Source organism: Nerophis ophidion, linkage group LG28 (assembly GCF_033978795.1).
Source record: "Nerophis ophidion isolate RoL-2023_Sa linkage group LG28, RoL_Noph_v1.0, whole genome shotgun sequence".
NCBI classification, from domain to species: domain Eukaryota; kingdom Metazoa; phylum Chordata; class Actinopteri; order Syngnathiformes; family Syngnathidae; genus Nerophis; species Nerophis ophidion.
In genome coordinates, this window is record NC_084638.1 from 6230175 (window position 1) to 6253492 (window position 23318).

A 23318-nucleotide genomic window follows, 5' to 3' on the forward strand; every position below is an offset into this window, starting at 1 on the left:
ATTTAAATGATGCTACATCCATCCATCCATTTTCTACCGCTTATTCCCTTTTGGGGTCGTGGGAGGCGCTGGCGCCTATCTCAGCTACAATCGGGCGGGAGGCGGGGTACACCCTGGACAAGTCGCCCCCTCATCGCAGGGCCAACACAGATAGACAGACAACATTCACACTCACATTCACACACTAGGGCCAATTTTTTGTGTGTTGCCAATCAACCTATCCCCAGGTGCATGTCTTTGGAAGTGGGAGGAAGCCGGAGTACCCGGAGGGAACCCACGCATTCACGGGGAGAACATGCAAACTCCACACAGAAAGATCCCGAGCCTGGATTTGAACCCAGGACTGCAGGACCTTCGTATTGTGAGGCAGACGCACATATTCGCAGTAAATCTTCCGAGGATGTCGTAGTCGTAGTGGTTTGTACAGTCCTTTGAGATATTTGTGATTTAGGGCTATATAAATAAACATTGATTGATAATGCTACTTTTGGTAGCAACGCTTTAGCACCACACTTGACAAATTCTTACTTAATATTTTTGTATAATTGTTCTATATGGTTAAAATGCTTTTGTGCTAAAAAGTTTTTTACGTGAGGGAAAATGAGCTTGTTGAGTGTGTGTTTGCTAGTGTGCACGTGATGATGCCATCACTTAACATGGTGTGTGTGTGAATGACTTGTGTGTGTGAGACATGTACAACTCATACTTACCTGGCAGGGGAGATACCATGATCAAGAAGGTGGTTCACCTAGGGTGAGGCTCAGCCATTGCACTCCGGCTGTGCTGACCCTTACGAATTCCCCAAATGTGGGAATCTCGACTGCATAATTTGTGGTAGTGGGGGACTGCGTTCGCGCTCTCCCCTGATATTCTGTTAAATATCAATTTCTTAGGCAACATTATTGTGTCAAGTTTAAAACTTGACACATGTAGTTCATCTAAAGCAATGTGTCTTAATCACAGATACTTAGGTATTATGGTGTTTTGACAAATGCCAAGCTAATGAGGCAACAGCAAGATGACTTATCACATATTTTAGTAAACGTAAAAATATATGACTCGCATAAATGTTGGAACCCTTTGATGTCATTATCTGATGGTTAGTTTCATTCTGGAAGGGTTGAACTCAGCAGAGACATCTGCCTGCTTGCCGAACACCGACATGGCCGCTTCTGATGTTATGTCACCTATTGTCTATTATTAAACTAACCAATGCAGTAAGGGACTGCAATTTAAGTCGTTTTTTGGTACATAACTACAAAATAAAGAAATATAAAAAGTGTGATCACTCAGTGAGTAATCCAAGACTTAAATGTTCGGATCAAACCAGGAAGTAAAATCCTCCATTTTCTTCTTCCGTGGTACTATATTTCTGCCTCGGTTGTGTGTTTTAATTATTTCTTGAATAAAAATAATACCCCAAAAAAATGTATGTTTTGGATATTTTGTTAGGTAATAAATTAATGATCTATAAGGGTTTGGTGAAAAAAGCTCCATCCTTGGGTTTGATAGTGAGTTTCTTGACTATATGACATGCGTCATTACTTACAAATTGCTTTGATCCAAAACACGAAATGTGAGCATTTAACTAAAAACTAGCATGTTTGCCTTTTGGTAAATATATGAATGTATGTGAGTTTGTGTAAAAAGGAATGTTACCATGGTAACATGAAACCACAACTTTGTTATCTTTGCCCTGGAATATAAAAAACATTGCTCTGTCAGTTGGGAAATAATTTCAGTGAGGTACATCCTTACCTGTTACTCCAGCAATGGAGTCACAGAACATGATGAATGGAGAATCATGAGATATGATTAATGTCTCTTGTTTGCAGAGAACAGCAACACTTTGCAAAACTCATTCTGACCTTGTCAAGTTTACAGAGTTTATTAATATACACGGGTTAAAAAATTATTTTGTTTTATAAATGATTGTCTGAAGTGGTTGTGTGTCATTCCATTTTGCTCTAGATGTTATTCAAGTCCTCCTTATTCTGCACAACAAACAAACAACTAAACAGAAAAGTTAAAGACAAGATCGCAATGATCATTAACTGAAGTAAACATTTTCAAATAACATGCAAATGTAAACAAAAACAAACAATTTACAATACTTCATTATTCACATGTTATTAAAGCATCATTATGTCAACTTAAGACCACTTCTGATTAACTTTTGTCACAGTAAATCAACCATGAGGAGCAGGAGTGATCAAACACTTCCAGTCATTAAAAGTATTTTATAGCCTTCAAAACAATGCAGTCATTCAAAAAGTGCATGGTTGTTGTTTGGTGTGTTGATATGTGACGTGGTGGCTAATAAATGTGTTGCCTTCACTTTAGCTTGTTGTGTCTGGAATGACATCCTCCCTTCTGACAATTTAGTGGCACTGCTTCTCAGTCTCTTGGCCAAGATCAACGTTAGTGTCTGTTCTCATCAGTGTAGTATCTGAGGCATCCTCTATGTGGGGTCTAAATAATAAATTGATTATTGGAACAGGGAAATTACTTAAGGGTATGCTTCATCTACTCCATGCATTGACCTGATATTGCAGTACCCCCAGGAACAGTGCACCTCCTCTCTAGTCAAAATTCTTTAAATTGTTGTTCTTTACTACTGAAATGCAGATAATCAGACTCAGTACTTTGAATTCCACAGCATAATCATGGAAGGCTTAGACTGAGGTAAAATGGTCATCATTGTGCGCATGTACATTATGCATGACACGACTACCACTACAATGATGTGGGTACTTGCAGGTACGTTTGTAGATCCATTTTCTTTCCTCTTCCATGTGATCTTGTTGCCCCACTCTCCTTCATCACATTATCTTCTTCTGCATTAATGTCGTTCTTCCCATATTTTTCTGTACTCTCATAACTTTGCAGTTTCGTTTTAAACTCGCCAAACGTTACAGTGTCATTTGTCTGGGTAATGTGCACGGCGAATGGCTTATATGAGTCAGGCAGCCCCTTTACTACCATGGCTATCTGAAGCCCATCACTTATCTCTTCGTCTGCTCTTCTTAATGACGTGAAAATAGTCTCTGCTCTAATAATATAGTCAATAACTGTTTCATTGCCAGTCTTGTGGAGCGAGGAAAGTTCACAATACAAACTTACAACGTGGGGTTTGTCCTTTCCCGCGTAATGCTCGCAAAGAATCTCTAGTGCTGCTCTTCCGTCACGTTTCGCCTCCCTCATTTTCAACAACAAACTCTTATTGTCTAGACACTGCACCAGCTCCGCAAATGCCTACCCGTTCTTTGCCTCATCTTCCGCGAGAGCTTTTTCGTCTTCCTCATCTATGTGCGGGTAACCCAGGATAACTTCTCTGAGACCACGTAACTCCATGTGTGCGCGGAACCTCGTTTCCCAGAGTTCGGAACTGTTGTCGTCGCCGTCGAATAAAAGTCTAAACCACCTTTGGCCTGAATGATTGGGCCCATAACTTGTAGCATTACTCTTTTCTGCAGCAGACCAATCGTTATAACAGTCACCAATGTGGTTAGCTAGCACTTTATAGTCACATGAGGAAACAAACAAACTGCGATTATTTCTTTGGTCCAGGAACTTACTGCACCGTTTATTTTGCGCATGGTCACAAAAACCATTTCAGTGCACGCAGGCACATGACGTCACTGCGTAAGATATTCAACATGGCTTTGCTATTTAAATTTTTCAATGTGCTTAACAATAACGTCACTAGGCCATGAACGTCAGCAAAGTTTTCCTCTGTCAAAATGACAATGCCACAACAAGTTCACTGACCTTTACCATGAACTGATTAATTTATAAAAGTTGAAAAACGTATTCGGGTGTTACCATTTAGTGGTCAATTGTACGGAATATGTACTGAACTGTGCAATCTACTAATAAAAGTTTCAATCAATCAATCAAACCTCCTTGACTAACATAGTCTGTCCATAAACAGTGCAGTGTGCAGTACTCACCACAGGATGGCAGTAGTGTTAGCATGTGATCCTGTCCAAACAAAGAAACAGGAAGTTGCAGTAGAAGGGGGAAGGTAGAATTCCTAGTTGAGTCGTTCAGTTGATGAAACAACACAGGTTAGTTTTCAAAAATAACAACCGTATTAATTCCCATAAACTTTTGTGTCATTTTAAAGATTCTAATAACTGTACTGTCACACCAGCACACACGGACAAGTGTGTCTGTACTAGTAAACCGGAAGTGGTTATGAAGGGGGGCAGGGACTCTTCCCGGTTGAGCTGGGGCGTGCAGAAAAAGCCCCATTGCATGATGGGAACACATAGTTGTGTTCAAATGTGTAATATAAATAGTAATAATATAGTAATGATCGGACAGTGTTGTGTAGTAGACTCTTGTATATGTGCAGGCTTGTTGAGTGTGTGTGTTTACTAGTGTGCACGTGATGATGCCATCACTTAACATGGTGTGTGTGTGAATGACTTGTGTGTGTGAGACGTGTACAACTCATACTTACCTGGCAGGGGAGATACCATGATCAAGAAGGTGGTTCACCTAGGGTGAGGCTCAGCCATTGCACTCCGGCTGTGCTGACCCTTACGAATTCCCCAAATGTGGGAATCTCGACTGCGTAATTTGTGGTAGTGGGGGACTGCGTTCGCGCTCTCCCCTGATCTTCTGTGTAATGAAAATGTCTACTTGCGATATCTCAAAGTGAGAAAGTCAGTCAAAAGTTTTACAATATGTACTTCTAATTTTATCCGAATAGTAACTTTACATAAAAACAGTACTTATGTATGACAGCTGCTGCTACCCTATGGTAACATAACTCAGTAGACTATAATGGTTTCGGCTAATATCCTCAAATTGTAATCTAAGAAAACTCTCCAACCCTGAAGAGCAGTCTATTAATCCATCACTCTCCAGGCTCGGGATCTTTCTGTGTGGAGTTTGCATGTTCTCCCCGTGAATGCGTGGGTTCCCTCCGGGTACTCCGGCTTTCTCCCACTTCCAAAGACATGCACCTGGGGATAGGTTGATTGGCAACACTAAATTGGCCCTAGTGTGTGAATGTGAGTGTGAATGTTGTCTGTCTATCTGTGTTGGCCCTGCGATGAGGTGGCGACTTGTCCAGGGTGTACCCCGCCTTCTGCCCGATTGTAGCTGAGATAGGCGCCAGCGCCCCCCGCGACCCCGAAAGGGAATAAGCGGTAGAAAATGGATGGATGGATCTACTATAATTTGAAATAAATAAATCTACCCCAAAATATATGATCAGATCCTCAAACTACTGTTTCTTAAACATTCTTTGACGTAATAAAGATGTGAATATACTGGAAAACAGATTTAACCCTTTAGCTATTCCTACACCCTAGTCCACCGAGCACCACACTTTAGTCATCACCCGAAACATAAAGCTTAGCAAACCAGCCACGATAAAGTGTATTCCCGGGGCCAGAGCACCTGAGATCGAAGCTAATCTTAGGGAGCTAACTCGCAACAGGCCTAGTAAACACGTACGACAGGCTAATCGCAGCAGTAGTTATGCGAACATGTTTATACACGTTGGCTCCAATTACACTAGCATGAGACAGTCAGAGATTACAAAGAGAAACATAGCCATGATTTGTGATCTCGCTAGGAAGATGTCCAGGCTTCGAGTAATTGTCTCTGTTTGCTTGGTGCTTTGATAAACTGAAGGCATCATATACATGGTACTATATTGTGATGTTATGCGCCAGGGAATAAAAGAACTACCCTACCCAGCATGCAACAGGAGTGAGGAGCATGCGCGGTAGCCCGGTATAGGTTGTGTCGCCATGACGACATCTTGTATGTTGTGATATGCACGCTCTGAAAGCAAACGTTAAGAACTCAGCCAACACTCCTGGTCTGCATTATTCATAAATAGACAGACAACACATATACTCCGCTGCTTCACAGGCCGCTGGATGTAGCCGGCAAAGTATTCCCATGCTACCTAGCCGGTCTAGCAAGCACGCCTCATTCAGTCCAAAACGGCCCGATCTATCCACATCCAGAATTGTCTGGCGGTCGTAAGTGATCCCGGAGTGACCACGCTGTAAGCCAGCCATGAAATTTGCAGAATTGTCCGGTATTTTTGCCGAATGTTGCATCTTTACCAAGAGCCCCTCCACGCCGAAGTACATCCGGGAGATGCCATCTTGTGAAGAAAAGGCGTTAACAAAATAAAAGCATGTAAACAACATACACAAATGTGCGATAAAATAATTGTCGGCGTTAATAAATTGATGAGTTAACGCGTAATTAACGCATTAATTTGCCCACCCCTAATATATATATATATATATATATATATATATATATATGATATATATATATATACATATATATGAATCAATCAATCAATCAATGTTTACTTATATAGCCCTAAATCACTAGTGTCTCAAAGGGCTGCACAAACCACCATGCAGGTGGAACACAAACACTTCTTAAATGCCACCAAATATTTACTTCTCTTTCTCCTCAATAAATCCACATTATTCTTTCCTTCTTTTCCAGGGGGATGGAGCTTTTTTTCCCTTGTAAAACAAACACAAAAGCAAACACATGAACTCCCAGCTAATACCTGTAATCCCCCACACCCGTGCGTGTGTGACCAACACTACACTGCCCCCTGTGGACACATGATGTAATAACATCAACACGCACACAATCATCTGCATTTTTTTTGTACTCAATCAACAAAGAAGTAAATATTCAGTGTAAAAAAAAATGCAATGTACAAAAATTCAGTGTGAAAAAATGATTTGTAGCTGGTTCACTAAATGATTTGGGATTCAAATCAAATATTCCATTTTAAATATATTTAAATAAATAAATAAATGGGTTGTACTTGTATAGCGCTTTTCTACCTTCAAGGTACTCAAAGCGCTTTGACACTACTTCCACATTTACCCATTCACACACACATTCACACACTGATGGAGGGAGCTGCCATGCAAGGCGCCAACCAGCACCCATCAGGAGCAAGGGTGAAGTGTCTTGCTCAGGACACAACGGACGTGACGAAGTTGGTACTAGGTGGGATTTGAACCAGTGACCCTCGGGTTGCGCACGGCCACTCTCCCACTGCGCCACGCCGTCCAAAGGGACGGCGTGGCGCAGTGGGAGAACATTTGGAGGAACATTTTGCGTATTTTTGTGTGTTTCCTGTAAAATGAATTGCAAATTAAATATTCCCCTCAAGGTGATATATATATTGCATATTTCATCCATGAACAAAACATAAAAGGCATAAAACAAAAATATTAAAACCTTATATTGACGGAGCCAACGTTAGATAAGAATTTAAGCATTAAAAAAACACTTTAATGACTGAGACACCTTTGGGTCCTCGGGGCAAAACTTGAGGGAAGCCTTGAAGCTTACAAAAAAAAAAAATAATAATAATAAATAAAAAACATTGGTTTTGAAAATGAAAAAGTTTGAGATGCTTTGATTTCTAAAAAGGTTTAGAGAGCCCTAGTTTAAGTTCCTGTTTCTATGAGCCAACATTTGACTTCCTGGCATAAACAACACATGACTACTGCTGTTATTAGCATCATTATTAATATTATTATCATGATCTATTTCATTCTTTTCTCCCTTCCTTGCACACAAACTGTAGCATCATGTGTGCACACTTCCTGCTCGCACTCTAAATGTTGTTTTACACTTAAGCAGACACCCGCGGGATCATTAGTCTGATTAGCAACAAATAAACTCACAGCCACAACAACCAATTGACTTGTGCTGCAAACACACACACACACACACACACACACACACACACACACACACACACACACACACACACACACACACTATTAGCATCTCTGAAGACAAAAGTTTGCAAGATTGATGAGAAAAATAATAATTTTCAGGTTGCAAATATTGACAATCCATAAACTTGCATAGGAGGAATGCATTTATAAATATATATATATATATAATTTGTAATATTGTTTGATTAAGTTACTTTTGTTGTTTATGCATTTTGGGGAATTGATTTATTTTAATATAATAAATAATTACATCTTGCATATTATTGGCATGTAAACAAAGATTTGTTAAAAAAAAAAGAGAAAAGAAAACAATTTGGCAGATTTTGCCTCACATTTAGGATGATTGCATTTCATGTTGTGAGAAGACAATATCGTGACAAATTGTACACATTTGTCTAATTCAGATAATAACAGTTCATTATCTGCGTGCAGCAACACACACTAAAACACACAAAAACACACAAACCATAACACAACTTTCACATTATATGGAGGAAAAAAAAACAAAAAAAAAATTAGAGTACCAATGATTGTCTCACACACACACACACACACACACACACACACACACACACACACACACACACACTCACACACACACACACACACACACAAGAGGTGTGGCGAAATTATTAATTATTTTAAAAAATAATTATATAATGGAACCATTGAAATAAGCTTAGATTATATTAAATTAATCAAATAGTTAAATCAATCATAAATAATTATTTGAATCATTAAATAATTTGATTCACTAAATTAAATATTAGATCATTGAATCAATACTTAAATGAATCAATAAATAATCAAAGTATTCATTAAACAAGTATTTGAATCATAAATTAAATATTAATACTTAAATAATTAAATATTGATACTTAAATAATTAATATTAATAATATTTAATACTTACTTAAATCATTAAAATAAGTGATTAAATCGTGAAATTAAATTAAATACATAACGCATTAAAATAATCATTATTTGATCATTAAATTTAATGTAAAAATGTAATGTAATCATGACTTGAATCATTAAATGATTAATTATTTAAATCATAATAAATAAATGAAATCGTGAAATATGCTTCAATTTTTAATTTAATCAAAGAGTTAAAGCATGTTTGAATCATTAAATAATTTGACTCATTAAATTAAATATGACATCATTGAATCAATACTTAATTTGATCAATAAATAATTAAATTAAACAATTTGAATCATTAAATTAAATATTACACCATTAAATCATTAAATAATTAATTAAATTGTTAAGACACATATCACATTAAATTAATCATTATTTGTATCATTAAATATTAAAACCATAATTTAATCATTACTTCAACCATTAAATAATTAAATCAATAATTTCTTAAATCATTACATAAATAAATCATTAAATTGTAATTCATAATTAAATAAATTAATGTTTCCTATTATACAATTTATTTAATAACAATAATTAATGACACATTTAACTAATTATTTAGATGTGTTTAGATTTATTAAACATTTAGATTATTTTGTCTCTTCTTTTGCAGTTTTTCAGCCATGAATATTATTACTTTAAGACTACTTGTCCTTCTTCTTGTCTCCGAGACATCTTTCATTGCATGTCACTCATTTAAACGGGTGTACTGTCGCTTTAAGACAAGTCACCTCTTTCACAGTTTGCACTCACCTCAGGTATGACGTCACTTCTAGTCCTTCTTCTTGTTTGAAGTGCTGCCTCAAACATGTCCTCATCTTCTTCCTGTTGGAAGTGCTGCCTCAAACATGTCCTCATCTTCTTCCTGTTGGAAGTGCTGCCTCAAACATGTCCTCATCTTCTTCCTGTTGGAAGTGCTGCCTCAAACATGTCCTCATCTTCTTCCTGTTGGAAGTGCTGCCTCAAACATGTCCTCATCTTCTTCCTGTTGGAAGTGCTGCCTCAAACATGTCCTCATCTTCTTCCTGTTGGAAGTGCTGCCTCAAACATGTCCTCATCTTCTTCCTGTTGGATGTGCTGCCTCAAACATGTCCTCATCTTCTTCCTGTTGGAAGTGCTGCCTCAAACATGTCCTAATCTTCTTCCTGTTGGAAGTGCTGCCTCAAACATGTCCTCATCTTCTTCTTGTTGGAAGTGCTGCCTCAAACATGTCCTCATCTTCTTCTTGTTGGATGTGCTGCCTCAAACATGTCCTCATCTTCTTCTTGTTGGAAGTGCTGCCTCAAACATGTCCTCATCTTCTTCTTGTTGGAAGTGCTGCCTCAAACATGTCCTCATCTTCTTCTTGTTGGAAGTGCTGCCTCAAACATGTCCTAATCTTCTTCCTGTTGGAAGTGCTGCCTCAAACATGTCCTAATCTTCTTCCTGTTGGAAGTGCTGCCTCAAACATGTCCTCATCTTCTTCTTGTTGGAAGTGCTGCCTCAAACATGTCCTCATCTTCTTCTTGTTGGAAGTGCTGCCTCAAACATGTCCTCATCTTCTTCCTGTTGGAAGTGCTGCCTCAAACATGTCCTCATCTTCTTCTTGTTGGAAGTGCTGCCTCAAACATGTCCTAATCTTCTTCCTGTTGGAAGTGCTGCCTCAAACATGTCCTCATCTTCTTCTTGTTGGATGTGCTGCCTCAAACATGTCCTAATCTTCTTCCTGTTGGAAGTGCTGCCTCAAACATGTCCTCATCTTCTTCTTGTTGGATGTGCTGCCTCAAACATGTCCTCATCTTCTTCTTGTTGGAAGTGCTGCCTCAAACATGTCCTCATCTTCTTCCTGGTTGGAAGTGCTGCCTCAAACATGTCCTCATCTTTTTCTTGTTGGAAGTGCTGCCTCAAACATGTCCTCATCTTCTTCTTGTTGGAAGTGCTGCCTCAAACATGTCCTCATCTTCTTCCTGTTGGAAGTGCTGCCTCAAACATGTCCTCATCTTCTTCTTGTTGGAAGTGCTGCCTCAAACATGTCCTCATCTTCTTCTTGTTGGATGTGCTGCCTCAAACATGTCCTAATCTTCTTCCTGTTGGAAGTGCTGCCTCAAACATGTCCTCATCTTCTTCTTGTTGGATGTGCTGCCTCAAACATGTCCTCATCTTCTTCTTGTTGGAAGTGCTGCCTCAAACATGTCCTCATCTTTTTCCTGTTGGAAGTGCTGCCTCAAACATGTCCTCATCTTCTTCTTGTTGGAAGTGCTGCCTCAAACATGTCCTCATCTTCTTCTTGTTGGAAGTGCTGCCTCAAACATGTCCTAATCTTCTTCCTGTTGGAAGTGCTGCCTCAAACATGTCCTCATCTTCTTCTTGTTGGATGTGCTGCCTCAAACATGTCCTCATCTTCTTCCTGTTGGAAGTGCTGCCTCAAACATGTCCTCATCTTCTTCTTGTTGGATGTGCTGCCTCAAACATGTCCTCATCTTCTTCTTGTTGGAAGTGCTGCCTCAAACATGTCCTCATCTTCTTCCTGGTTGGAAGTGCTGCCTCAAACATGTCCTCATCTTTTTCTTGTTGGAAGTGCTGCCTCAAACATGTCCTCATCTTCTTCTTGTTGGAAGTGCTGCCTCAAACATGTCCTCATCTTCTTCCTGTTGGAAGTGCTGCCTCAAACATGTCCTCATCTTCTTCTTGTTGGAAGTGCTGCCTCAAACATGTCCTCATCTTCTTCTTGTTGGATGTGCTGCCTCAAACATGTCCTAATCTTCTTCCTGTTGGAAGTGCTGCCTCAAACATGTCCTCATCTTCTTCTTGTTGGATGTGCTGCCTCAAACATGTCCTCATCTTCTTCTTGTTGGAAGTGCTGCCTCAAACATGTCCTCATCTTTTTCCTGTTGGAAGTGCTGCCTCAAACATGTCCTCATCTTTTTCCTGTTGGAAGTGCTGCCTCAAACATGTCCTCATCTTCTTCTTGTTGGAAGTGCTGCCTCAAACATGTCCTCATCTTCTTCTTGTTGGAAGTGCTGCCTCAAACATGTCCTCATCTTCTTCTTGTTGGAAGTGCTGCCTCAAACATGTCCTCATCTTCTTCTTGTTGGAAGTGCTGCCTCAAACATGTCCTCATCTTCTTCTTGTTGGAAGTGCTGCCTCAAACATGTCCTCATCTTCTTCTTGTTGGAAGTGCTGCCTCAAACATGTCCTCATCTTCTTCCTGTTGGAAGTGCTGCCTCAAACATGTCCTCATCTTCTTCTTGTTGGAAGTGCTGCCTCAAACATGTCCTCATCTTCTTCTTGTTGGAAGTGCTGCCTCAAACATGTCCTCATCTTCTTCTTGTTGGAAGTGCTGCCTCAAACATGTCCTCACCTTCTTCTTGTTGGAAGGGCTGCCTTAAAAAAAGTCCTCATCTTGTCATGCAGGTGGAACACAAACACTTCTTAAACGCCACCAAATATTTACTTCTCTTTCTCCTCAATAAATCCACATTATTCTTCCCTTCTTTCCTTCTTTTCCAGGGGGATGGAGCTTTTTTTCCCTTGTAAAACAAACACAAAAGCAAAAAAATGAACTCCCGGCTAATACCTGTAATCCCCCACACCTGTGCGTGTGTGACCAACACTACACTGCCCCCTGTGGACACATGATGTAATGACATCAACACGCACACAATCATCTGCATTTTTTTGTACTCAATCAACAAAGAAGTAAATATTCAGTGTAAAAAAATTCAGTGTACAAAAAATTGGTGTAAAAAAAATTCAGTGTAAAAAAATTCAGCGTGAAAAAAAATAAGTGCAAAAAATTCAGCGTAAAACAATTCAGTGGGAAAAATTTCAGTGCACAAAAATTCAGTGTGTAAAAATTCAGGGTAAAAAAATGCAATGTAAAAAAAAGTATTTGTAAAGAAATTCAGTGTATAAATATTTGATGTTAAAAAAAAATCAGTATATAAAAATTTAGTGTATGATTTCAGCGTAAAGAAAATGAGTTGGGAAAATTTCACCGTAAAAAAATTCCTTGTATAAATATTCATAGTAAAAAATTTCAGTGTATAAAAATTTGGTGTATAAAAATTCAGCGTAAAAAAAAAAATCAGTGTGAAAAAAATTCAGTGCAAAAAAAATAATTCTGTGTGTAAAAATTGAGTGTAAAAAATGTCAGTGCATAAAAATTCAGTGAAAAAAATTTCAGCGTATAAAAGTGTTGAGTTATAAAAATTCAGGTTATAAAAATTCAGCATAAAAAAAATCAGTGTAAAAAAATTCACCTTGAAAAAAATTCAGTGTAAAAAATTTCAGTGCATAAAAAGTCAGTGTGTAAAAATTCAGTGTAAAAAAAGGTCTTTGTAAAGAAAATCAGTGCATAAATATTTGATGTAAAAAAAAATCAGTATATAAAAATGTAGTGTATGATTTCAGCGTAAAAAAAATTAGGTGTGAAAAATTTCAGCGTAAAAAATTCTGTGGATAAATATTTGTAGTAAAAGTTTCAGTGTACAAAAAATTGGTGTATAAAAATTCAGTGTAAAAAAAAATCAGTGTAAAAAAATAATGTGAAAAGAAATTCAGTGCATACAAATTCTGTGTGTAAAAAATTTCAGCGTATAAAAGTGTTGTGTATGAAAATTCAGGGTATAAAAATTCAGCACAAAAAAAATTCAGTTTAAAAAAATCCAGCGTGAAAAAAATGCAGTGTAAAAAATTTCAGTGCATAAAAATTCAAGGTGTAAAAATTTGGTGTAAAAAAATTGCAATTTATAAAAATTCACTGTAAAAAATTCAGTGTATACAAATTTGGTGTAAAAAAATAAGCACTGGTTTAGACTTACATAGTGTGCAGTAAATTACGGACTATAAGCTGCTACTCTTTTAACGCTTTGAACACTGCGGCTTATAAAAGGGTGCACCTAATATATGTCTTTTATTTTTTCTCTGACTGCTATAATAAAAATTGTTTTAAAAAAAACAACAAGCAAAGACACTAAAAAAGGTGTATTATTGTTTGTGCTATGGCGCCATCTTTTGGATGAGCTTGCTTACTGCATGTGCTGCTGGATGACTGCGTACAGTGTTTGTTTTCAACCGGAAGTACAAGTGCTGTTTCATCCTCTAGCCGTCCATAGCGTTTCTACTGGTATGGATTCTTCACTCATCACTCCAAACAACGTTGGTAAGTTTTACAATATAACTAAAACTATTAACACTTACTCAAGTGTCCCATGTGTGAGGTCTGTTTTCATGCATATTTGTACCTGCTAGCGTCGTTAGCATCAGCTAATATGCTAACACGTTTACCAGTGTCTGTGTTAGTGTTATTAACTTACAACGGCATTATTTTTGTATTGTTTCACATTCACAAATTCCTCAGTAAATTCACCAAAAAGCCAGCGTGGAGTTCTTAAGTCTGCTTAGCTGATTGGGGAGCTAGCTTGCGCAGCTAGTGGCTCCATGACCATGACTTCTGTTTTGTTTGATCGCCTGTTTTACTGCCTTATTACAGATAGTGTTTTGAAGCAATTAAGGTATGTAAATAAACATTCTGTGTAAATAAGTCATTTGACAACATGTATATATCTGTGTCTTAAAAAATGTGGAAACATTGTATTGTTGTATCTTTATTTGTAGTTATTTTCCTTTTTTTTTAAACATTTAAAAGTAAATGAGGCAATTCCTGAAGGAATTGTGTAAGAATGCTCCAATGCTGAGAGACTGACACAGTCATTTTGCTTTTACACACACCATTCCGACCCACGGTTTCAACACTTGGTACTTCTTAAAACCGTAACTTAAAAGGGTTGGCTAAACAGCTACCAAGGTACGAGGCATTTGGCGCCCATGTTAACTACCCAACCGTAATTTAAAAAGGTTGGTTGAACAGCTATAAGGACTACGCAGCCAGTCTGCGGCCGGGCAGACCTTCGCTGCTGTTGCCCGGAGGGCACAGCATGCATGGGCCTGCCCGGCGGCCGGGCAGACCTTCGCTGCTGTTGCCCGGAGGGCACAGCATGCATGGGCCTGCCCGGCGGCCGGGCAGACCTTCGCTGCTGTTGCCCGGAGGGCACAGCATGCATGGGCCTGCCCGGCGGCCGGGCAGACCCATGCATGCTGTTGCCCGGGCTCCTTGTGTTTTCTTTCTACTTACTAAATATATCACTGATGTCAACGGCAACATTTGATGATCGTTTAAAAAAATTACAAATCCTGCGGTATAGGCATCTTTGGCAGGAGGTGTCTTCTGCCAAGGCATTTACTCTCCTGAAGGAATAAATAAAGTAGTATCTAATCTAAATGTATTGATGTCTTGGACAATTTTTCAATCGGTGGAGAATTGTTGAAGTAATAACATGTTGAAATGACAAATTGTAATACGGAATTTCGGGAAAACAGAGAATTTTTCCACTTCTTATGCAGAAGAAAGCTTCGACGGTGGAACAGTTAAAACACGTTGAAAAATGTGGAAGGTGTAGTCGCCAGAAAAAGGGTGGAAATAGGGCTTCGGAAAAGCAGGAATTCTGGAAAATCCTCAACTTTTTTTGACAAGGAAAAGGGGAAGTTTGAATTTCCAGAATGGTGCAATGAGTCGAAGGTGGAATGGTTTGAATAGCTTAAAACATGTGGAAATGTTGTATTGTATCTTTTTTTATCATTATTTTTATTTTTTATTAAACATTAAAAACTAGATGAGGCAATTCCTGAAGGAATTGCGTGTGATTGCTCCAATGCTGATGATGAACTGGAATCCCGGAATTATTTTAGCATTGTTGAAGTCAAGCACACAATTCCTGAAGAGTCTGAAAATTTTGAAGTTGGAACAGTTGGAATCAGATGGAATAAGTGCAACTTTGAAGGATGTCCCATTGATTTCAATAGAAATTTCCCCCAAATTTAGTCCATGAGTACTGTGCCTATTAGCAACATTAGCAATGACCTGCTAGTCCTTATAGTTGTTCAACCAACCCTTTTAAGTTACGGTTTGGTAGTTAACATGGACTACGATTGAAACCGTGATTCAGGATGGTGTGTGGAAAAGTTAAATTCCTGTGTCAAATGTCCAGACCACAAACAACAAGACTAAATAAATGTCTGTTGAAAAGTAATACTGAACTTGTCATTTGACCGGGGGCTCTGTTTGATTTATTCGTCAAAAAGTATTTGACAGTAAAGAATACTGCCTATGTCCAGTGTAGATTAAAGTCTTGACATTACCTGACCTGTGTGATTGTTAGTGATGGGCTGATGAGGCGTTGCACAGCCTTTTGACACATTTATTAAATGTATTGATCCTGTGTCACTAAATACTGACATCTGCTGGACATTAAAATTCCCTACAGGAAAGGGCAGGGCAGGGCAGGGCAGCTGTTGCCCGGTCTCCTTCTTTATTCGCTCTACTTACTAAATATATAATTTCTGGTCCGAATAGCATCACTGATGTCAACAGCAACATTTGATGATCATTTTAAAAAATTAAAAATCCTGCGGTATAGGCATCTTTGGCAGGCGGTGTCTTCTGCCAAGGCATTTACTCTCCTGAAGGAATAAATAAAGTAGTATCTAATCTAAATTTATTGATGTCTTGGACAATTTCTCAATCAGTGGAGAATTGTTGAAGTAATAACATGTTGAAATGGCCGCAGGTGTATAGAATCAAGCACTTAGGCATGGAGACTGTTTTTACAAACATTTGTGAAAGAATGGGCCGCTCTCAGTGGTTTCCAGCGTGGAACTGTCATTGGACGCCACCTTTGCAACAAATCCAGTGGCGAAATTTCCTCGCTCCTAAATATTCCAAAGTCAACTGTCGGCTTTATTATAAGAAAATGGAAGAGTTTGGGAACAACATCAACTCAGCCACCAATTAGTAGACCATGTAAACTGACAGAGAGGGGTCAGCGGAGAAATGACGGTGTGGTGTTGGTTTTCAGGAGTTGGGCTTGGCCCCTTAGTTCCAGTGAAAGGAACTTTGAATACTCCAGGATACCAAAACCTTTTGGACAATTCCACGCTCCTAACATGATTGTGCACCACTGCACAAAGCAAGGGCCATAAAGGCATGGATGACAGAGTCTGATGCAGCTGAACTTGACTGGCCTGCACAGAGTCCTGACCTGAACCCAATAGAACACCTTTGGGATGAATTAGAATGGAGACTGAGAGCCAGGCCTTCTCCACCAACATCAGTGTGTGACCTCCCCAATGCGCTTTTGGAAGAATGGTGGAAAATTCCTATAAAGACACTCCGCAACCTTGTGGACAGCCTTCCCAGAAAAGTTGAAGCTGCAATAGCTGCAAAAGGTGGACCCACATCATATTGAACGCTATGGGTTAGGAATGATATGGCACTTCAAGTTCATATGTGAGTCAAGGCAGGTGGCCAGATACTTTTGGCAATATAGTGTATTTGTTGGCGGCGGTGGTTTGCCTTGGAATAATCCACTATTTTGCATAAATGGCTGTAAAAAAACATGAAATGCAAAACATTCATGTTTAGAATGAGTGTTGTCACAGTTCCAGAATTAACGAATGTACTTTTAAATTCACTATAAATTTACAATAATATTGGTCAATATTATTACATATGTAAATATATATTGTATATTTTAAAACATTAATTAATTATTGAATTCACTACTTCTATTGAAAACTGCTTCAAACTGTCAAGTATTTAAAGAGGTCATATTATTTGAGAACCACTGGACCAGGATGGCGCAAGCGGGGATCGAACCTGGAACCCTCAAGTTGCTGGCACGGCCGCTCTACCAACCAAGCTGTACCGCCCTTTAAAATGGTAATACTAACTGTGGGGTGTTTTACCGCGGTTATCATTAATACCATTCATGGTTACATCCCTAGAGTGATTTTAGATGTGGGAGGGGCCCACAGATGCACTCGCTGGTCACATGCATTCATGGTCTACAAAAGTCTTTCCAATGGATGAGTCACTTTTTGGAAAAAGAGGTCTGATTACTCAATATAGCAAGAAAGTGGTTACGTTGGCATCACTGATCCCTTCCTGCTACATGGTCTTATGCTCTGGCAGACCAAGTGAGTTACAAGGTGTCTATGAGCAATTTTATGGGAGACACTTGACATGGAGGTGATCATCTTTAGCCCGCTGTTCCTCCACAGCCAACCCGCTGGGCATCCTCATCGCCAACATGGCGTCTCCAAAGATCGCTCGCACGGCACAACTCCCACTTTTGGTGAGTTATATAGAATTACTGAATAGCTGATTAAAGGATCTCAAGGTAAAAATAAATGTTCACCTGTCATCCTTCAGATGTTGGTCTATGCCGTTGTTGCCTGCGTCAGCTGTTTCCTCGTCACCATGGGCATGCGGTGCAGTGCCCCCCCCCCCGACGCCGCCATCGGCCAGCGCAGAACATTCCACCTCCGAACCCTTCAGACATGGCTTCAAACTGGTAGGAAACATCCTGCACTGCAAAAAGTCAGTGTTCAAAAACAAAAATTAGGGGTATTTCATTTGAACTAAGCAAAATTATCTGCCAATAAAACAAGAAGGTTTATCTTGTCAAGACTTTCCAAAACAGGTCAAATTAGCAAACCTCTATGGACCAAAAAATACCTTAAAATAAGTATATTCTCACTAATAACAAGTGCACTTTTCTTGGTAGAAAAAAAGAGACCTTTTTCCTCAATATGTTGAAGAGTATTCTTACATGAAGTAAACGCAAAGGCTATTATCTTGACGTAACGATATGCGTTCGGCATCATGATTTTTTTTTTCATGCTTGAAGTAAGACATTTTTTACTTTAAAAAAGCAGTTTTATACTTGTGCTGATGACACAGATTTGCAACAGTTGATATTCTAGTTTCAAGCATGTTTTACTCAATATAGGTCATAAGAGTGTGGTATGCCAGCTGCACCGAAGCAGACAAACAGGCGATTCAGAGGGTCATAAAGTCTCCACAAAAAATCATCGGCTGCCCCCTGCCCTCCTTGAAGGATTGACATAACTCCCGGTACCTCAACAAAGCAAAAAGCATCACCAAGGACAGCACACACCCCGGCTTCCACCTGTTCCACCTGCTACCATCGGGCAGGCGCTTCAGGTGCATCAGAGCCAGAACAAACAGACTCAGAGACAGCTTCTTTCCCAGAGCTGTCACCATGTTGAACTCTAACTTAATAATAATAATAATTCACCCCTATACAATATCCTACCCTAATACCCTACTGTGCAATACTACCCATCCATCCATTTTCTACCGCTTATTCCCTTCAAGTGCAATACGTCCGACACTGATTGTTATTACTTTGGTACTCTTGTCTTGTTCTGTATATTGTACAGTATTTTGTATTTCTATAGTGTTTTGTATATTGTACAGGATTGCTTCTTATTTTTATTGGATTGTAGTCTGTTTATTTCAATTGATAGTTTTTCCTTTATTACCTCTCGTGCCCATATTTGTTTCCACTACCGCACCTTAAGTTGGAGTCCTTAATCTCGTTATATGCAAATATAATGACAATAAAGTCCATTCTATTGTATTTTATTCTATTCTATAACATCTCAGCAACAAGCTGTAATATCTTACTGAGATCATTTAGGAGCAAAACCCTTAAAACAAGTGAAACACTAACATCAAATCTGCTTAGTGAGAAGAATGATCTTATCAGACAGAAAAGAAGCAAATATCAGCCTTATTTGAAACATTTCATCTTACTTAGATTGTAGTTTTTGCAGTGTGGTGCCGTGTTGTGGGACACACCTGACTCGCCGCCCTTTGTCCTTGTCCCGCCCAGCTGCTGAGGAACCGAGCGTACCTGCTGCTGCTGTGCTTTGGCTCGGGCGTGGCCGTGTTCACCTGCTTCTCCACGCTGCTGGACCAGATCCTGTGTGTGCAGGGATACACCAACGTGAGGACACCTTTTATTCACCTGCTCACGCAATATCAACATTTCATAGCAGTTAACTTGAAATGGGTAGGTTGTGAGTTCAAACCCCGGCCGACTCATACCAAAGACTATGAAAATGGGACCTGTTACCCTCCCTGCTTGGCACTCAGCATCTAGGGTTTGTATTGGGGGTTAAATCACCAAAAATCATTCCCGGACGCGCTGCTGCTCACTGCTCCCCTCACCTCCCAGGGGGTAATCAAAGGGATGGGTCAAATGCAGAGGACAAATTTCATCACACCTAGTGTGTGTGTGTGTGTGACAATCATTGCTACTTTAACTTGAATCTGAGCAGCTTACTGTTTGAGGTCTTTGATTGATGTGTCCTGTCATTATGAAGAAGTGTACCAATCTCTTGTGAGACATGATATGTTTCGGACAGAGGTGGGCAGTAACGCGCTACATTTACTCCAAATTATGCTGACAGATGAGTAGCGTTACTTTAAAATATGACTCAAGTAAAAAGTGTTGATCACAATAATTAGTTGAGCAAGTATTGTGTGATGGCTTATACTTGTATAGCGCTTTTTTACCTTTATTTGAAGGAACTCAAAACGCTTTGACACTATTTCCATATTCACCCATTGATGGAGGGAGCTGCCATGCAAGGTGCTAACCAGGCCCCATCAGGAGCAAGGGTGAAGTGTCTTGCTCAAGGACACAACGGACGTGACTAGGATGGTAGAAGGTGGGGATTGAACCAGGAACCCTCAGGTTGCTGGCATGGCCACTCTCCCGACTTGGTGATAAAACCACTCAAGTATTTAGTAACTTGCGAGTAACTTCTGATTTATTCAAGAGCTGATTTTGTAATGGTCTTGGAATACAATTGTAGTTGGTGTGTGTCAAATATAAAAATCACACTTTATTGCAACATGTTGGAAGTGGAATTCTTGTAGGCTGAAATGTGAACATTTCTACTGACACACATGATATAAATGCTCTTTTTGCTCGTTTAAAAGGAACAATTGAGGATTTTTGCTGCCTTTTCTGACGTCATGTCACAATTACAGTCAGTATGTTTCTATCTACTAAGTTAGTCTGATTTTTCAAATCATTCAGTTTCTTCTATTTTCACACCAGCATGTGGAGTTGGACTTTCCATGATCTTACCTCTAATGCAGGGCTCAGCAACCTTTTTGAAAGCAAGAGCTACGTCTTGGCTACTGATTCATGCCAAGGGATACCAGTTTGATACACACTTCAATAAATTGCCAGAAATAGCCAATTTGCTCAATTTACCTTTAACTCTATGTTATTATTAAAAAATAATGATATATAGCTTTGTGGAAACACTGATCATCTTAATGATTTCTCACAATAAATATATATAGAAACAGATAAATATAAAAAAAAAAAAGGGTATTTCTGTCTGTCATTCCGTCGTACATTTTTTTTCCTTCTACTGAAAGTTTTTTGTAGAGAATAAATGATGAAAAAAACACTTAATTGAACGGTTTAAAAGAGGAGAAAACACAAAAAAATGAAAATTACATTTTGAAACATAGTTTATCTTCAAATTCCATCCATCCATCCATTTTCTACCGCTTATTCCCTTTTGGGGTCGCTGGCGCCTATCTCAGCTACAATCGGGCGGAAGGCGGGGTACACCCTGGACAAGTCGCCAACTTCTATCTTCAAATTCGACTCTTTAAAATTCTAAATTCAACCGAAAAAAAGAAGAGAAAAACTAGCTAATTTGAATCTTTTTGAAAAAAAAAAAAAATTTATGGAACATCATTAGTAAACTAGAGCTCAGAAATTATTATGCAGAAAGCTGGAACGCAAATGGCGCACGACTAAACTTGAGGTGCACCATCAAGCATTTAGTGATGGTTTAATAACTTATAAACGCATGCTTACCTTAGCTAAAGCTAATTATTACTCAAATCTCATCCACCGTAATAAAAACGATCCTAAATTTTTGTTTAGTACGGTAGCATCGCTTACCCAACAAGGGACTCCTTCCAGTAGCTCCACCCACTCAGCTGATGACTTTATGCAATTCTTTAGTAAGAAAATTGAAGTCATTAGAAAGGAGATTAAAGACAATGCGTCCCAGCTACAACGGGGTTCTATTAACACTGACACGATTGTATATACGGCGGATACTGCCCTCCAAAATAGTTTCTCTCGTTTTGAGGAAATAACATTAGAGGAATTGTTACAACGTGTAAATGGAATAAAACAAACAACATGTTTACTTGACCCTCTTCCTGGGAAACTGATCAAGGAGCTCTTTGTATTATTAGGTCCATCAGTGCTAAATATTATAAACTTATCACTTTCCTCGGGCACTGTTCCCCTAGCATTCAAAAAAGCGGTTATTCATCCTCTTCTTAAAAGACCTAACCTCGATCCTGACCTCATGGTAAACTACCGACCGGTGTCTCACCTTCCCTTTATTTCAAAAATCCTCGAAAAAATTGTTGCGGAGCAGTTAAATGAACACTTAGCGTCTAACAATCTATGTGAAACCTTTCAATCCGGTTTCAGGGCAAATCACTCGACGGAGACAGCCCTCGCAAAAATGACTAATGATCTATTGCTAACGATGGATTCTGATGCGTCATCTATGTTGCTGCTCCTCGATCTTAGCGCTGCTTTCGATACCGTCGATCATAATATTTTATTAGAACGTATCAAAACACGAATTGGTATGTCAGACTTAGCCCTGTCTTGGTTTAACTCTTATCTTACTGATAGGATGCAGTGTGTCTCCCATAACAATGTGACCTCGGACTACGTTAAGGTAACGTGTGGAGTTCCCCAGGGTTCGGTCCTTGGCCCTGCACTCTTCAGCATCTACATGCTGCCGCTAGGTGACATCATACGCAAATACGGTGTTAGCTTTCACTGTTATGCTGATGACACCCAACTCTACATGCCCCTAAAGCTGACCAACACGCCGGATTGTAGTCAGCTGGAGGCGTGTCTTAATGAAATTAAACAATGGATGTCCGCTAACTTTTTGCAACTCAATGCCAAAAAAACGGAAATGCTGATTATCGGTCCTGCTAGACACCGAACTCTATTTAATAATACAACTCTAACATTTGACAACCAAACAATTAAACAAGGCGACACGGTAAAGAATCTGGGTATTATCTTCGACCCAACTCTCTCCTTTGAGGCACACATTAAAAGCGTTACTAAAACGGCCTTCTTTCATCTCCGTAATATCGCTAAAATTCGCTCCATTCTGTCCACTAAGGACGCTGAGATCATTATCCATGCGTTTGTTACGTCTCGCCTCGACTACTGTAACGTATTATTTTCGGGTCTCCCCATGTCTAGCATTAAAAGATTACAGTTGGTACAAAATGCGGCTGCTAGACTTTTGACAAGAACAAGAAAGTTTGATCACATTACGCCTGTACTGGCTCACCTGCACTGGCTTCCTGTGCACTTAAGATGTGACTTTAAGGTTTTACTACTTACGTATAAAATACTACACGGTCTAGCTCCATCCTATCTTGCCGATTGTATTGTACCATATGTCCCGGCAAGAAATCTGCGTTCAAAGGATTCCGGCTTGTTAGTGATTCCCAAAGCCCAAAAAAAGTCTGCGGGCTATAGAGCGTTTTCCGTTCGGGCTCCAGTACTCTGGAATGCCCTCCCGGTAACAGTTCGAGATGCCACCTCAGTAGAAGCATTTAAGTCTCACCTTAAAACTCATTTGTATACTGTAGCCTTTAAATAGACTCCCTTTTTAGACCAGTTGATCTGCTGTTTC

The 23318-nt window shown here is 39.3% G+C and overlaps 1 long non-coding RNA gene and 4 other non-coding genes across 5 annotated transcripts; 4 read left to right on the forward strand and 1 right to left on the reverse strand.

Annotated features, from left to right (window-relative positions):
- Window positions 1-702: 702 nt before the first annotated feature.
- On the forward strand, window positions 703-866 carry LOC133545704 (U1 spliceosomal RNA). The gene has a single exon (XR_009804921.1). It is a non-coding gene; the product is annotated as a U1 spliceosomal RNA (small nuclear RNA).
- Window positions 867-1735: 869 nt separating this feature from the next.
- LOC133545709 (U8 small nucleolar RNA) lies at window positions 1736-1868 on the forward strand. Its single transcript, XR_009804926.1, has one exon. It is a non-coding gene; the product is annotated as a U8 small nucleolar RNA (small nucleolar RNA).
- A 521-nt stretch (window positions 1869-2389) lies between these two features.
- On the forward strand, window positions 2390-2580 carry LOC133545706 (U2 spliceosomal RNA). Its single transcript, XR_009804923.1, has one exon. It is a non-coding gene; the product is annotated as a U2 spliceosomal RNA (small nuclear RNA).
- A 1880-nt stretch (window positions 2581-4460) lies between these two features.
- On the forward strand, window positions 4461-4624 carry LOC133545705 (U1 spliceosomal RNA). Its single transcript, XR_009804922.1, has one exon. It is a non-coding gene; the product is annotated as a U1 spliceosomal RNA (small nuclear RNA).
- A 4668-nt stretch (window positions 4625-9292) lies between these two features.
- LOC133545007 (uncharacterized) lies at window positions 9293-19638 on the reverse strand. The gene is made up of 3 exons (XR_009804700.1): window positions 19396-19638; window positions 17927-18099; window positions 9293-12199 (listed from the first exon to the last, which is right to left on the reverse strand). It is a non-coding gene; the product is annotated as an uncharacterized LOC133545007 (long non-coding RNA).
- Between the last annotated feature and the right edge of the window lie 3680 nt (window positions 19639-23318).